Below are 15111 nucleotides of genomic sequence, written 5' to 3' on the forward strand. Positions count from 1 at the left end.
TCCTTCCCCACATGGCTGTGCCTCCCCCCGGGAGCCTCCCCCCCTCAGGTCTCACCCTACAGACTCCCAGAGCCTCCCCCGAGTGGGGTGGCTGCGCCCCCAGCCCCCCCGGCGGAGCCTGGCCCTGGGCTTTGCCTTGTCAGGGAGAAGCCACTGCGACCACAGCCAGGGGCACCTAGGTCCTCTTTGTGGGCGCCGGACACTGTACCTCATTTCCTGAGAGTGGCGGGGGGTGGGCCAGAGAGAGGGCAGCTCCCAGCCCACCTTCACTCTGGCTGCCCTCCATCCTCACGGTCAGAGGCGGGGGTCCTGCCTCTCGGGGGGTCTAGCACCCCATGAGGAGAGAGCCCCAGCAGGAGGGGAGAGGCTGCACCCCTGTGCCCCCCCAGGGAGTACGTGGCCCCCACTCCCGTCATCACACATCCATGGAAGGGGTCTGAGTCACCTGTCCTGCCCTCTGAGGGATGGGCTCTCACCCCTGGCTGCTGCCCCAGACCCCTTGGGGCATCAACCTATTTCTCGCGTCTGGTCACCCCGGGGTCTTCGGTGGCAGGTGTGGGTATACACAGGAGGGCACTTGGGCCCCAGTGTCCCGTGGATGGACACAGAGAGCACCTCTGAGGGGCTCGTCTGGGGTTCCATGGTCCTGGTCCGATTCTGGGTTGACGGCGCTCAGGCCTGGGATGCACACAGGTGTGTGACACAAGTGTGTCAGCTCAGGGAGGCTCATGAGGGCAGGTACACGCGGGGGTGTCCCCGAGGCACCCCCCTCGGGTGTTCGAGCGTGATGGCCAAGGAGAAGTGGATGTGTGGTGTTCGGGGTCGTGGCTTTGACCGCGACCCATCAGAGGTGCCGGGCAGCGGGGGGTCCACCTGGAACGAGCCTCTGTGTTCCTATCCTGTTTGCAAAGTGAGTTTTCCTCAGGGGTCCCCAGAGACCAGCTTAGGCCCTGGGGCCTTGGGCAGGGGTCTGCCAGGGTGGGAGGCGTGCCGGCCTGAGGGCTTTGGGAATGCCCTGGCCTGGGAGTGGGTGCTGCGGGGAGGGCGGGGTGCTGAGCTGGGGCTGCATGAGACGCTTCCGGGAGGAGCTTGCGGCACCAGGACGGACCCGAGGCCAGCGCGGGGGTAGGGGGGTGCGCGGGGGTGGGTGGCAGAACCCGCCGAGACAAGCCTGGAGGGAAAGGCAGTGTGGGAGCATTCGCCCGAGTCCAGGAGGACAGGCCAGTGGCCCCAGCAGAGACCGGAAACAGACCCACAGGGTGTGGGATTTCATGCAGGAAGAAGGGGGGTGGTAAACGGCGGTGTGGGGGGGGAGAGAAGAAAGAACAGACCCAGAGGCACTGAGGCGCCTCGTTTCCGCGCAGTCCGCACTCCTCCTCCCACCCCTTCCTCTGCCTTTTGTCTTTTCCAAAGCAGATCCCAGCTGAGGGCCAGAGCCGGAAGCAAAAAGCAGCCCTACGTGAAGGGGGTTCACGTCCTGAAAGCCCAGAGTATTTGGGTTCGGCCAAAGGCCTTTTATTGTTCCACAGGTTGGTGCATAGAAACAGAGCACAGCTCTATGGAAAAACAAAGCGTCTGAACTGGAAGTGCTGACTCCTGCTGTCTTAGATCGCGCTGCCACCAGGCGCCCTGAGCTCTAGGACGCAGCCTCCCCAGGACGGCCCTCCCCATGGCCACCCACACTCAGGACGGTGCTGCCCCAAAGCTGGACACGCCCGTGAGAACAGCTGGGTAGCGAGTAGGCTTGCCGACCGCCAGGCCCCAGGCAGGGCTGCCCCTGGACCGTCCATCTGTCCGTCCATCTGTCCGTCCAGTCACACTGGAGCCCAGCTTTTGGCCTGCTGTTCTGTCCTCCCCTCAAAGGCGCAGCCCCAGCCCCGCTGTCCTGGACTTTGGGGACCAGCACGTATTTAATCTGATGAAAAGGACATTGACAAATGCCACCATCTCCCAGCCCACGTCTTACAGAGCAAACATGTTCACAGCAGTAAGTGGAGGGGGGGGCACGCGGTCTTAGGACAAAGGACGCTGCCTTTAAGGAGCACAAGTTTAAACTCAGCTTCCTGGAAAAGCGGGTGCACTACACTGCCCAGGAGCCCCGGCGAGCGAGGGGCGGCAGCTGTCCGGCTCCAGACCTGCGGCCAGCACGTCCCTCCCCCGCCCCTCCCTCGTCCTCTGAGTCCTCTGCTCTGTCCTTCTCACTGCCGTCAGGAGTGGACGAGTTGCCGAATGTCCAGCGTGTGATGGAAGGTAGGAAACAGTCAGGGAGCGTTTCCTGAAGGGGTCGACCTAGGGTGGGGGTGGAGGGGTCGTGCCCTGTTTCTGGAGAAGGTGGAGGATGGAAGGAGCTGGTGGCTTAAGTCAGGTGGAGCCTGGGGTGAGGACGGCCGCCTGGCCCGGCCAAGAGCACACAAGAGCCCCATCCTGGTGAGACCTCTCTCTCTGCGAGGCTTCAGTGGGGCTGCCCAGTCCCTGGTCCTGAGGGCTGAATGAGACGGGCACCCAGGATGGGGCCGGGAGCGTCTGCAGCGCGCTGTCACCCGGCCACCAGCCGCAGTTGCACACTCCTCTGTGTGCGTGTGTGCACGAGGCTGTGCACGGGGAATGTGGGATTGTGGGTGTGTGAGCGACGCGTGTGTGTGGATGGGGAGCGTCCGGAACCCAGAGGAGGAAGCAGGCAGAGTCACGGGGAAGGGACAGGAGGAGGGGCCCCTGACGCCCTGGGGATGTGGGCTGAGCCCAGAGGGCAGCGAGGACTCCACACACACACACACACACACACACACACACACACACACACACATGCCCTGGGAAGGGACAGGAGGAGGGGGCCCTGACGCCCTGGGGGTGTGGGCTGAGCCCAGAGGGCACCGAGAGCCTCAGGAGACCCCACCCCCTTCCCACTAATGCCTGCGGCCACTCGTCCCAAAGGCTTCCCTTGACTCCTGTGACAGTAGAGTCTGGACCTCCCCGGGTCACAGTGGTTTGAACCTGGGCCCAGTGGCTGTGCTACACCCCGGGGGTGGGCCACGTGGGGCTGGAGGGGTCCCCAGACCCCCAGGGGGATGCTCCTACAGTCAGGCTCAGGGTGTCCCGTGCGCCTGGGACCCTGCCAAGGTCCCAGCAGGACCCACGGCTCTGGACCCTGGAGAGGGCTGGGGGGCCCAGGGCCTGTGAGGGGGCCCCAGGATCCACAGAGGGTTGAGGAAGGGGGGTGGAGGCGGAGCCAGGACACTCCACCAGCAAAGCCCCTTCAACCTAAAGGTTTGACCTTTCCTGAGATCCCTCTCCGAGATTAACTTGGTGATGGGGCCAAAAGGATGGTCCCCGAGGAGCAAATGTTGGCTTGCCCTGCTCCAAGCCCCCTGCAGTTCACGGGTGCGGGGCTGCGCTCAATGGAGGGGGCCTCGCAGGGGTTGGGGGGAACCTCGGCCGCTCGGAAGTCCCCTCCCCTCCCACCCCTCCTGCGTGCGCCGACCGGAGCCTGAGCGGAGACCCAGCCCTGCCCCCGCACCTGGGCACCTGGGCACCTGGCTGGGCTCGGGTTTCCTTACACAAAGCTCCCCGCCCAGCCGCGCCCTCCCTACCCTGGGAGGGGCGCTCCCCACAGGGAGGCCACTGCCGGGGCGCTGGCTCCCGCCGCATTTGGGCATTGTTCGCTGGCAGGACCACTGGGGTGGGCCGGGGTGGGGGTGGCTGACAGCTGCTCAGCTGGGGCTCGGGTGCAGCTCCACTATCCCCACTGAGGGCGCGTGGCCGGGCACCCAGGGCAAAGCACCGCTGGCCCCGCTGGCCTCTGCCCCCCCTGCTCTGCCCCACCCCAGGGAAGGATTAAGCCGGCCTGGCCTACCGACCCGCACCTTTGTTTGCAGATCTGCACCTGCGCTCCGATCCACCGGGCAAAGGAAGGCGGGACTGCATGCGTCCCACCAGAAGAAGGACCCTCTCCTTTCTTCCCACAGGCCTTGCCCGGGTGGGGACCCCGGGGAACCAGAGCCCCGGCACCACCCCCAACCTGCTGTGGAAGGTGGGCGTCTGTCTGATTACGTCAGAGCTGTCCAAAGTTCTGTGTTTCCATTCCACCTTGGGGCAGGTTGGGGTGCTTACCCAGCAGCCTCCCCCCCACCCCGTGCTGCCAGGAGCCCCGGGGTCGAGCTGCATCCCGAGAGCTGCGGCCCGCACCCCGTGCTCTGTCCTTGGGCGTGACCAAAGCCGCCTCTAGGGAGAAACCCTGCTCAGTGAGGCCTGGAGCTCAGGCGTTGCTTCTAAGGCTTCAGGCTGACCGTCCCCCCAGGCCCCAGCCCCCCAGGCCGCAGCAGCCCCTCCACACAGCCTTCCCAGTGAGACCACGGCTGAGCTCACCCTTCTCTGCCAGGTGGCCGCAGCCACCCAACACCCCAGCCAGCGGCCCCACCAGCGGCCCTGCAGTCCTCCACTCACCGCCCCCCAGACACAGCCCAGAGCCCTCCAGGGCCACCCCTCCACCCGGCGTCTCCGGCCCCCCACCCCCGATTCTCAGAGCGCGGCTGGCCCCTCCCCCGCCACAGGCCGAGGGCTGCAGTGGCCCCCCACCTCAGCCCCTTTCCTGGGGGACAGCTCTGCCCACACAAACGTGGGTCCTGCTGCAGGCCCCTGGTGTAGCTGCTTCCTCCGGGGGCTCTGTGTGGCCACGGTGTGGACACCTGCTCAGCAGGGCACTGGGAGATGCTCGCGCCCCGCCCACGGAGGACCTGGGGTCCTATAGGCACCTCCGTGGCCCTAAGCCTGCCTGCCCGTGTGGGGCGCAGTGCCGGGGACCCTTGCTCCCTCGAGGTCACCTTGCCTGCTGGGGACCACGTGTGACTGTCCTGGGGAGCCCAGCGGCCCCTCCGGTGTTACTGGTGTTAACAGGACGCGAGGAATGGTTTGCCGGGGTGTCCTGGTTTTGGTGGAGGGGGATGGGTGGGGAGGGAGGGGGAGCCAGCTTGAGGGGTGGTGGGTGCCCACCGTGGCCCTGGAAGGGGAGCGGGCGGTGGGCGGTGAGACGGAGGCCCCGTGCGGTTCACACCAGGCCTCTCTCAGGACGGAGAGAAGACGTCAGCCCTCCCGACCCCTCGTTTCTCACAGGTGAGGGAACCCACAGCCAAGACACACGATCCCCCACTGGGAGCCAACAGACAGACCACAGACCCCGCCGAGACTCTGCAGACTGAGCAGCCCGTACCGGGACCTCAAGGACAGACCAGCCCCCACCAGGACCCCAGGGAGACACCAGGATCCCCACGGGGACCCCACAGACAGACCTGGGATACCACCGGTACCCCACAGACAGGTCAGTCCCCAACGGGACCCCACAGAGAGTCCATGGTTCCCACCAGGACCCAACAGACATACCAAGGCCCCACATGGGACCCCACAGACGGACCATGGCCCCCACCTGTACCCCACACACAGACCAGCCCCCAACGGGACTCCACAGACAGGCCAGTCCCCACGGGGACCCCACAGACAGACCAGGCCCCCCACCGTGACCCAACGGACAGACCAGGGCTCCCACCGGGATCCCACGGAAGACCAGGAACCCCACCATGACCCAATGGATAGACCAGGGCCCCCACCGGGACTCCACAGAGAGACCAGCCCCTACCGGGACCCAAAGGACAGACTAGCCCCCACGGGGACCCCACAGACAGACTGTGGCCCCCATCAGGACTTCAGAGACAGACCAGGGCCCCCACCGGGACCACACATACAAACCAGGGCCCCCACCGGGACCCCACAGACAGACGTGGGTCCCCACTTGGACCCCACAGACAGACCAGTCCCTACAGGGACCCCACAGACAGATCAGGGACCCCGTGGGTCCCCACGGAGAGACCAGGACTCCCACCGGGACCCCACATACAAACCAGGGCCCTGACCGGGACCCCACTGACCGACCAGGGCCCCCGCCGGGACTCCACAGACATACCAGCCCCCAATGGGACATCACAGACAGGTTAGTCCCCACAAAGTTTCCACGGATAAACCAGGGCCCCCACCAGGACACCACAGACAGAACTGGGCCCCCATTGGGACCCCACCAATAGAACAGGGCCTCCAAGGGACCCCACACATGGAACGGCCCTCAGTGGGACCCCACAAACACACTAGGGCCACGACTGGAACCCTACTGACAGACCAGGGCCCTAACCAAGACCCCACAGACAGCCAGGGTCCCCACCAGGACACCACGGACAGACCAAGGCCCCCACCGGGACCCTACGGACAGACCAGTGCCCACCAAGACCCCACAGACAGACGAACCCACACCAGGACCCCACAGACAGACCAGTGCCCACACCAGGACCCCACAGACAGACCTGGGCCCCCACCGGGAACCCACAGACAGACCAGCGCCCCCACTGTGACCCCACAGACAGACCAGGGCCCCCACCGGGACCCCACGGACACTCCAGGGCCCCCACTGGGATCCCATGGACAGACAAGGGCCACAACCGGGACCCCAAGGACAGTCCAGGGCCCCCACTGGGACAGCAGGGACAGACCAGGGCCCCCACTGGGACCCCACGGACCAACCAGGGCCCCCTCAGGGACCCAACGGACAGATCAGGGAGCCAAATGGACAGACCAGGACACCCACCAGGACCCCACAGACAGACCAGGGCCCGCACCAGGACCCCACAGACAGACCAGCCCCTAACGGGACCTCACAGACGGGTCAATCCCCAATAGGACCCCACAGAGAGTCCATGGCTCCCACCGGGACCCAGCAGACATACCAAGGCCCCAAACAGGACCCCACACACAGACCAACCCCCAGCGGGACCCCACAGGCAGGCCAGTCCCCACAGGGAACCCACAGACAGAGCACGGACCCAACAAGGATCCCACAGACAGACCAAGGCCCTCACCGTGACCCCACACACAGACCAGCCCCCAGCGGGACCCCACAGACAGGCCAGTCCCCACAGGGAAGCCACAGACAGAACAGAGCCTCCACCGGGACCCCACTGACAGACCAGGACCCTAACCGAGACCCCAGAGACAGCTAGGGCCCCCACCAGGACACCACGGACAGATCAAGGCCCCTACGGACAGACCAGTGCCCACCGAGACCCCACAGACAGACCAACCCCCACCGGGACCCCACAGACAGACCAGGGCCACAACTGGGACCCCACGGACAGACCAGGGCCCACACTGGGATCCCACACACTGAACACAGCCCTCACTGGGACGCCACAGACAGACCAGAGCTCCCACCGGGACGCCACGGACAGACCAGGGCCCCCACCGGGACGCCACGGACAGACCAGGGCCCCCACCGGGAACCCACAGACAGACCTGGGCCCCCACCAGGAACCCACGAACACTCCAGGGCCCCCACCTGGACGCCACGGAGAGACCAGGGCCCCTGCAGGGACCCAAAGTACAGACCAGGGCCCCCACTGGGACCCCACAGACAGACCAGTGCCCACCGAGACCCCATAGACAGACCAACCCTCACCAGGACCCCACAGACAGACCAGGGTCACAACCGGGAACCCACGGATAGACCAGGGCTGCCACCGGGACCCCACAGACTGACCAGGGCCCCCCCCCGGGACCCCAGAGACAGCCCAGGTTCCCCACCGGGATCCCACCGAAGACCAGGAACCCCACCGGGACCCCACACACAGACCAGCCCCCACTGGGACCCCACAGACAGACCAGGGCCACCGCTGGGACCCCACGAACAGACTAGGGCCACCACTGGGACCCCACACACCAAATGGCCCCCACTGGGACCCCACAAACACACTAGGGCCATTACCGGGACCCCACAGACAGACCAGGGCCCCCACGGGGACCCAACGGAGAGACCAGGGCCCCCACCGGGAACCCACAGACTGACCAGGGCCCCCACCGGGCCCCCACAGACAGACCAGGGCCCCCACCGGGACCCCACGCACAGACCAACCCCCACCGGGACTCCACCCACAGACCAGGGCCCCCACCTCGGTCACCCACGCGTGTGCCCTCTCTCTTCCTGTAGAAGGCATTTTAATGTATTTGTTCTTCGCAGAGACACGCGTGCCCAAATCATTCCACGTGACCGTGGGGGTGACCCGTACTGCCCCCTCCCTCTACCAATGTCCCGAGTCCCCAGGTGTCACTCCAGCTCGCTTTCCTCTGTGTTTTGTCCTTGTGCACAAAACTCGATACTTACACGTAGAACGTGAGCGCGTGTGATCTGCGGCGTCTGCTTATGTAACTATGGAGTTTTACTGGGGCCTTTGCAAGAATGACGGGTTGTATAAACATCCCACTTCTCACCTGTGTCTTGACACCTCCAGGTCACCTGGACGCCTCCCCTCCTTGGAGGGGCTGCACACTAACCCCCTGTTGTGCTGAGCTGTGTTTCCCCAGATTCATATGTTGAAACTCTGACCCCTAGAACCTCGGAATGTGGCTGTTTGGAAATGGGGCCTTTACAGAGGGGATTAAGGTAAAACGAGGCCAATGAGGTGAGCTCTGATCCAATCTGACTGGTGCCCCTATAAGAAGAGGAGATCAGGACGCAGACCCCGGGAGGACATGTGGAGACAGCCCTCTGCACTCAGAGGAGAGCGGCCTCCCAAGAGCCCTGATCGCAGACTTGCAGCCTCCAGGACTGGGCGGAAATCAACTTCTATTGTATGAGCTCCGTGTCTGTGGGACTTTGTTACAGCAGCCCCAGGCCAACTGCACACCCGGCGCTTGCTCTGCACCCACCACCCCAAGAGAGGCCATGAGATGCCGCAGGATCCCCCCTGCTTGGTGTCCTTGAGGGCATCCCCCAGAGTCGGGACTTGCAGATGCTTCTAATTGTGTGATGGCGACCAGACGGCCTAGCCCTGAGCTCTTCTACAACAAGTGAGAGCCAGCTGCCCATACTCTGGCCCCTCCAGCGATACGTGCTTTTGCTTTTTCATTTTTGCCAGTGTGACGTATCCCCGGCAACATCTCACCTCTGAAGAAGCCGGGGGCCCTCCCCAGGCCTCCTCTGGCAGGTGCACGGCCCCTGCTGCCCAGGGTTCTCTGAGGCCTCCTGGGAGGTCACCCTTGGGGCAGTGACCCATACTGAGGTGGGGTAGATTGGCCTGCTCCCTGCTCCCTGAGGCCGTCTCCCGAGACCCCTCTCCACACGCCTCTCACACAAGGAGCCCGTCCCAGGCTCTGCTCCCTGGACACTGACCCGGTGTCCGTGATTCTCGCTTCCCTGACGCCAGCGAATCTGGACGTTCCCAAGTCTAACAGCTCCTGGATTTGCTCAGTGGATCGCCCACTCACAGCCTTCACCCATTTTTCCACAGAGTTTCTTGTCTTTTTCTTGACAGTTTATAAGTTCTTAATATAATATTTATTTTAACCATGTGTCATATGCATTAAAATATTTTCTCAAATTGATGATTTGTCTGCTGGCTTTGCTTATGGATTATTTTGCTATGTTCAAGTTTTAACTTTGATATAGTAAGTGTGACTGTCAGGAAATAGGGGAAAAATCTATTTACTGCAGTTCTCCAGGCAGAGTCTGTACAGGGAGAAGAAGACTTAAAAAACCCCACGCAACCATTATTGATCTCCTCAAAGACATGAGAGGCAGTATTGTGATCACGGAGAAAGGTCAGAATGCTTTAGCAATAAATATTCAAACATGAACCTCAATAAAGGAGTTGTAAAGTAAAGCTGAAAGACCCAGAAAAGGAGATCGGGTCCCTGGGTCCCACCTATGAGGTCCCACGTCTCAGTGATATTTACCACGAAAGAGGGAACGGAGAAAACAGAAGCCAGGAAACAAATTTAAAATTAATAATTAAAGAAAATTTCCTGGAAATAAAGAACAAGAATTTCCAGACTGGCGGAGCCATGGGGCACCTGGCAGAGGATGAAAGGGAACCCACACGAAGGTCATTTGCACGAACTGTCAGGACACCAGAGACAAAAAGAAGCCCCGAAACTTCCAGGAAGAAAAGACAAGTCAGGACTTCCCTGGTGGCACAGTGGTTAAGAACCCGCCTGCTAATGCAGGGGACACTGGTTCAAGCCCTGGTCCAGGAAGATCCCACATGCTGCGGAGCAGCGAAGTCCGTGCGCCACAACTACTGAGCCTGTGCTCTAGAGCCCGCGAGCCACAACTGCTGAGCCCACATGCCACAACTACTAGAGCCCACGTAACAAGAGAAGCCACCACAATGAGAAGCCCCCGCATCACAACCAAGAGTAGCCCCTGCCGCTGCAACTAGAGAGAAAGCCCGTGGGCAGCAACGAAGACCCAACGCAGCCATAAAATAATAAATAAATAAAATAAAAAGAAAAGACCAGTTTCACACAGCAGATCAGGAATTAAAGTGGGGTTGAATTTACCCACAGCAGCAGGTAAATCAGAAGCTGGGGTCCCACTTTGGAGGGACGTGGTTCTGGGCTGGAGCTCTACACCCAGCAACGCGCCTCCACGTCAGGGGAGGGACAGGGCATCGAAAGCCACATGTCTGCCAGACGCCCTTGCTCAGCAAGGACGTGCTCCACCAGGGCAGGAGTGAACCGAGAAAAAGGAGGGTGTGGGGGCCAGGAAAATCCAACCAGGAGAAGCAAAGGGAATCTTCTGGGTGAAGGCCAGGGGAGATCTCAGGGGTGGAGGGAGCAGCCCTGATGCAGACCCAGGAGGATGGGCCACCACGGGCAAAGGGTGGAGGCTCCTGGACGGACCACTTCAGAAATACCCATGTGTTTGAACTTAAGCCACTGGCGAGAGTCTGAGGATGAATTAGTCGTGAGTGCAGAGAAAACTCAGCAAGTATGAAAAAGGAAGGCGATGATTAACATCATGTGTTCAACACATGTTTCAACATATGTTGAAAACAACACATGTTCTGATTGGAACAGTAACCACGGCCTGTCACAGGCCTGGTGGGAACAGAAATCTAACCGCTGAATTCAGAGCGAACTAAAATGATAACGTCATTCCTTTGGAAAAACAGGGAGACCCGAGTATGTGGGGGAGAGGGGAAGAAGAACTAAGAAGAAATAAACCCAACTTCCCTGGGGTGAATTCAATAGACAATACCTAAATCTGAAACCCCAAGAAGTTGTCATTCAATCATGCTGTCGCACAGATGCTGGTAGAGTGCAGGAATTATCTGGGGGGCAGAAACGGTGGCCCCTGTGGCCGGCTGGGTGGGTGGCGGGGACATTTGTCCGAATCTTGCAGAAATGCTTGACTCTTAAACCACATGCAAGTATAACTTTGACAAAAATGAAATTAAAACTCATCTGGTGCCCTACCCCCGCTCTGCGGCCTGGGAACTGTTTCCATAATGCTGGAAGGACCTGTAATCAAACTCGGCTGTGGACCTGTCTGCTTTCGCTGTGTTTTCTGGGTAGTGTCTCTCATCACCTTGCCTGATTCTTCTGCATCCCCGACCTCGCCACGTTCCCCGTCTCTTCTCTGACAGTTGATATTCTGCTGGGACAGAGCGTTTCTCTGGGTTTTCCCATCATGAGGCCACGTGGGGTCCAGCACCTCCACCCCGAGTCCACCTTCCCAGTCAGGTGCCGTTGCGTCCACCGCATCCTGCCAGGAGACCCCCGGGGTGAGCGCTGTGGTGGAGCGGTCCCGGGTCTTAGGCCCACGTTTTATTTCTTTTGTGCCCTCTTGTTACCGGGACACCCAGTGCGGGACTGAATTTCAGCTTTGATGAAGGAAATCTAGCCAGTTCCGAATTCCAGTCCTCTGGGGTGATTCACAGACACAGCATCTCGTTAAGTGGAATAAATCTGGTTCCCTAGCAAGAGCCTCTGGCCACCGTCATGTAAATTCAGGTGTCTCAGACCTGCCCCCTTCCTACTGGGCCCTGGATTCCGGCTGTTCTCAGAGGTGGCTGGTTAAAGGCAGGCCTCGGGAACAGTTTCGGGCCTTAACAGTCACCTTTGCCCACTGGAAGCTCGAAAACACCCACAAACGTCATCAAGGTCCCCAACTTCTCCTGGGGGATCCCAGGGATCTCCTCAGGTGGGGCGGAACGTCCCCCGTGGCCCGCTGGGGAGCTCCAGCCTGCCCAGCTATTTCCACCTCCCCCAAATGTGTTCAGAGGGCACGATCCCCACCCCATCGCCCAACAAACAGCAGAGACAGACGGCTCTCTGGAAAACCCCTCCAGCCGAGAAAAGCTCTCCCAGAGACCCCCACTTTCCCCACAGGTACCCCCGGCCCAGGGCATGGCCCCTGCGCTCACCGCTGGGACGTCCCCAGTGGCCCCACCGGGACGCCTCAGAGACCGAGGGCTGGACGGCCGCTCAGAAGGAAAAGCTTTAGAGTTGGGGGGAAGGGATGTTTCGAGCCAGCTATGCTCAGAAGCCATGGGGGAACCACAGACCCCACGAGACAAGCTCTCCCCAGCGCTTGCCTGGGAGCTGCAGTCCTACCTGGTCCCCACGAGGGCGGCGGGCGGTGTCCCCGAGGCTGGCTCCCCGGCTGCCTTATCGCGGCCTGGCCGGGGGATGCGGTGGAAGCCTTTGCCTGGTACAACCGGCCTCTGCAACACAGCCCAGGAATTCTGCCTTGAATAATTTTTAACTTCTGCCTGGGAGAAAACCAAGGTTGTGTGCAGTGCCTGTCTACACAGGATGCCAGGGGGCTTTCGCTCAGGAGCAAAGCCCTCAACAATAACAGGGAAGCCTGCCTTGGCTAAAAAAGAGAAGGAAGAAGGGAAGAAGTGGCTACAGGGCTCGGGGAGCCTACTGGCGCCCAGGCGAGCAGCCGGCCGGTCTCGCCTCATTCTCTGGACGTGAAGCCGCCTTGGCGGCAGCTCTCCCGCCCGCAGCGCCCACCTCCCTGGCCTCTAAACCCGCACCGGTTCTGTGATTTCTTCCAACAGCCTCATATTTCAAACTGCTGGAGCCGAGCCGTGCCACCCCTGCACCCTGCACGCTCGCTTCCAGCCCGGGGTTAGCTCTGTGCGCGTCCAAGATTGGACCCGTGACCCTGCAGCAGCACGTGGCAGGGGCCGCTCGAGCTCCTGTGGGCCCTGTGGCCACTACGGGGGTGGGGCAGTCTGGCCGCCCCCCTGCCCCCCCAGGATGGCCTTCACACAGTGAGCTGGGAGACCAGGGCTTTCCTTTAAAAAGACCTCGATTTTCTCCAGCTCTGGGACAGGAGTGACTGATGCTCAAGGTGGCCCAGGCAAGGCCCACTGACCCCGTGAGGGAGGGCACTGGACTCCCCAGGACACGAGATCACCAGCACCAGAGGACGGGGTTCCAGGTGGCCCAGCTCTGCGCCGCCACGTGGGCCCTGGGCTCAGAGCCCCAGGACCCGCCCTAGGGAGCCCTGCACGTTGGAGGCTGAGCTTGGTGGGGGGCTGGGGGTGAGGCTCCCGTGCAGCAGCCAGAGGTGAGGTGAGCAGGGAGGCCAGACACGAGGGGCCTGGGAAGGTGGGGCAGGAGAGGGGCTCCCGCCACCCCGCCCGACTGGGGTCCCCACATTCCTCCGGTAGCGTGTGACCCCTGCACACCGCAGGCTCTACTCAGGGACAGCGGGCAATCAGGAGGGTGCATTGGGCAACCACAGGCCCATGCTGGGAATAAACCCCAGGGACACACGTGCCGGGGAGGCCCTTCAGGGCCTGCCTGCTGATGTGGTGGTCACCCAGGGGGCAGTGAGGAAAGAGGGGACCTGGGCAAGGCCGCACGGCCAGGACCCCTGACCGCCGGTGCAGCCGGTCAGGTGCGCGTGGCTGGGGCTCCTCGGGCAAGAGGGCTTCGGTCCTTCCGACCTCAGATGAGGGGTGCCGGTCCCGCCCCCCCGCCCCATCCTGCCTGTAGGGGGCTCCCCACGGGCTGCACTGGTTGTTTTGGGTGCCGGCACTGCTGACCCCACATTCCTCCCATCCCCCCATTCACTCAGCATCGGATTTCAGGAGGCACCTGTGTAGCCCTGAGCTTCCAGAACCTGTGAGTTGCCCTCCTCAGGCTGCCCCCCCATACATGCCTGCCACCCCCATACAGCTCTCTGGGGATGCCCTCACCCAGCTGGCCACATCCCCAGCCGGGCTGCCCCCCCACACCTGCCCACCCTGTCTACACTCACCCATGGGCCCCATGCCCGCACACACTCCAGCGCTCCATGTCAGGCAGGCTGATGGTGAGACGGCCCCTCCTCGTGACTCACGTGTGTTTCTCTAACTGCTAATGGGCTTGAAGGTGTCCCCACACGAGGTCTTCTGAAACATGATCATTTTCTCACTTTTTTGCTAGGATTCCTCTCCTTTCCTGTTAAATTGCAGAGTTCCTTGTATATCCCAGATAACAGTCCCTACGGATGGGCACATTCAATGATCTTCTCCAGTTCTGCCTATCCATTGATCAGAAATCCTGGTTTTTATAATCAAATGCATCCCTTGTTTGCCCGAGGGTTCGTGAGTTTGAGGTTGTGTCTAAGGCCTCCTTCCCCGTCTCTCCCAGGCCACCGGGTGTCACTGATGGGTTCTCCCTGGACCACCTGTCTTGCACGTGCTCTATACCGTAAGCCTGCTTCCCATCCCCATCCGGTTACTCCATCTGGCCCTGTCATCGCACACTAAACACACATGACTGTAAGGTCTGTGCCTGCAACCCGTCCCGTCCCTCTGCCTACATGTCGTTTCTGCCTGGTTTGTGTGACTGTCACCTTGCCATGTGCCCCAACATCTGGAAGAGCTAGCTCTCCTCTTCCCTCTTTTTTTAAATGTTTACCTCATTATTCACGACTTTTTCTCCCATGAATTTTAGAGTAAATTTGTCTAGTCCCTGTGAAACTCCAACTGTAATTTTGACTAGGATCGCATGGACCTTACAGATTAATTAGGAAGAGGCAATGTCTGTGTAACGTTGCTCTTGCGCCCAGGAAGGCAGAAGACCTCTCCACTGACCCATATCAGCACCCGCAGCCTTTACCTCAGTTTACAGTTCTCTCCATTCAGGTTGTGTATATTCTTGCCTGAGTTGATTCCTAGATACTCTATTTTCTTCCTTGCTATTGTGAATTCTCTTTCTCCTAATGGGTTATTGCTGGTATAGAGCAATATTATTGATTTTTTCATTAAAAAAATTGAGGTGCAATTTACCTGACAT

General features: G+C 61.1%; 1 long non-coding RNA gene across 1 annotated transcript; it reads left to right on the forward strand.

Annotated features, from left to right (window-relative positions):
- Positions 1 to 1159: 1159 nt before the first annotated feature.
- Positions 1160 to 9405, forward strand: LOC141277374 (uncharacterized). Its single transcript, XR_012328685.1, has 4 exons — positions 1160 to 2250; positions 3873 to 4027; positions 5107 to 5311; positions 8420 to 9405. It is a non-coding gene; the product is annotated as an uncharacterized lncRNA (long non-coding RNA).
- Positions 9406 to 15111: the final 5706 nt, after the last annotated feature.

This window comes from Tursiops truncatus, chromosome 1 (genome assembly GCF_011762595.2).
Source record: "Tursiops truncatus isolate mTurTru1 chromosome 1, mTurTru1.mat.Y, whole genome shotgun sequence".
Lineage (NCBI taxonomy): Eukaryota > Metazoa > Chordata > Mammalia > Artiodactyla > Delphinidae > Tursiops > Tursiops truncatus.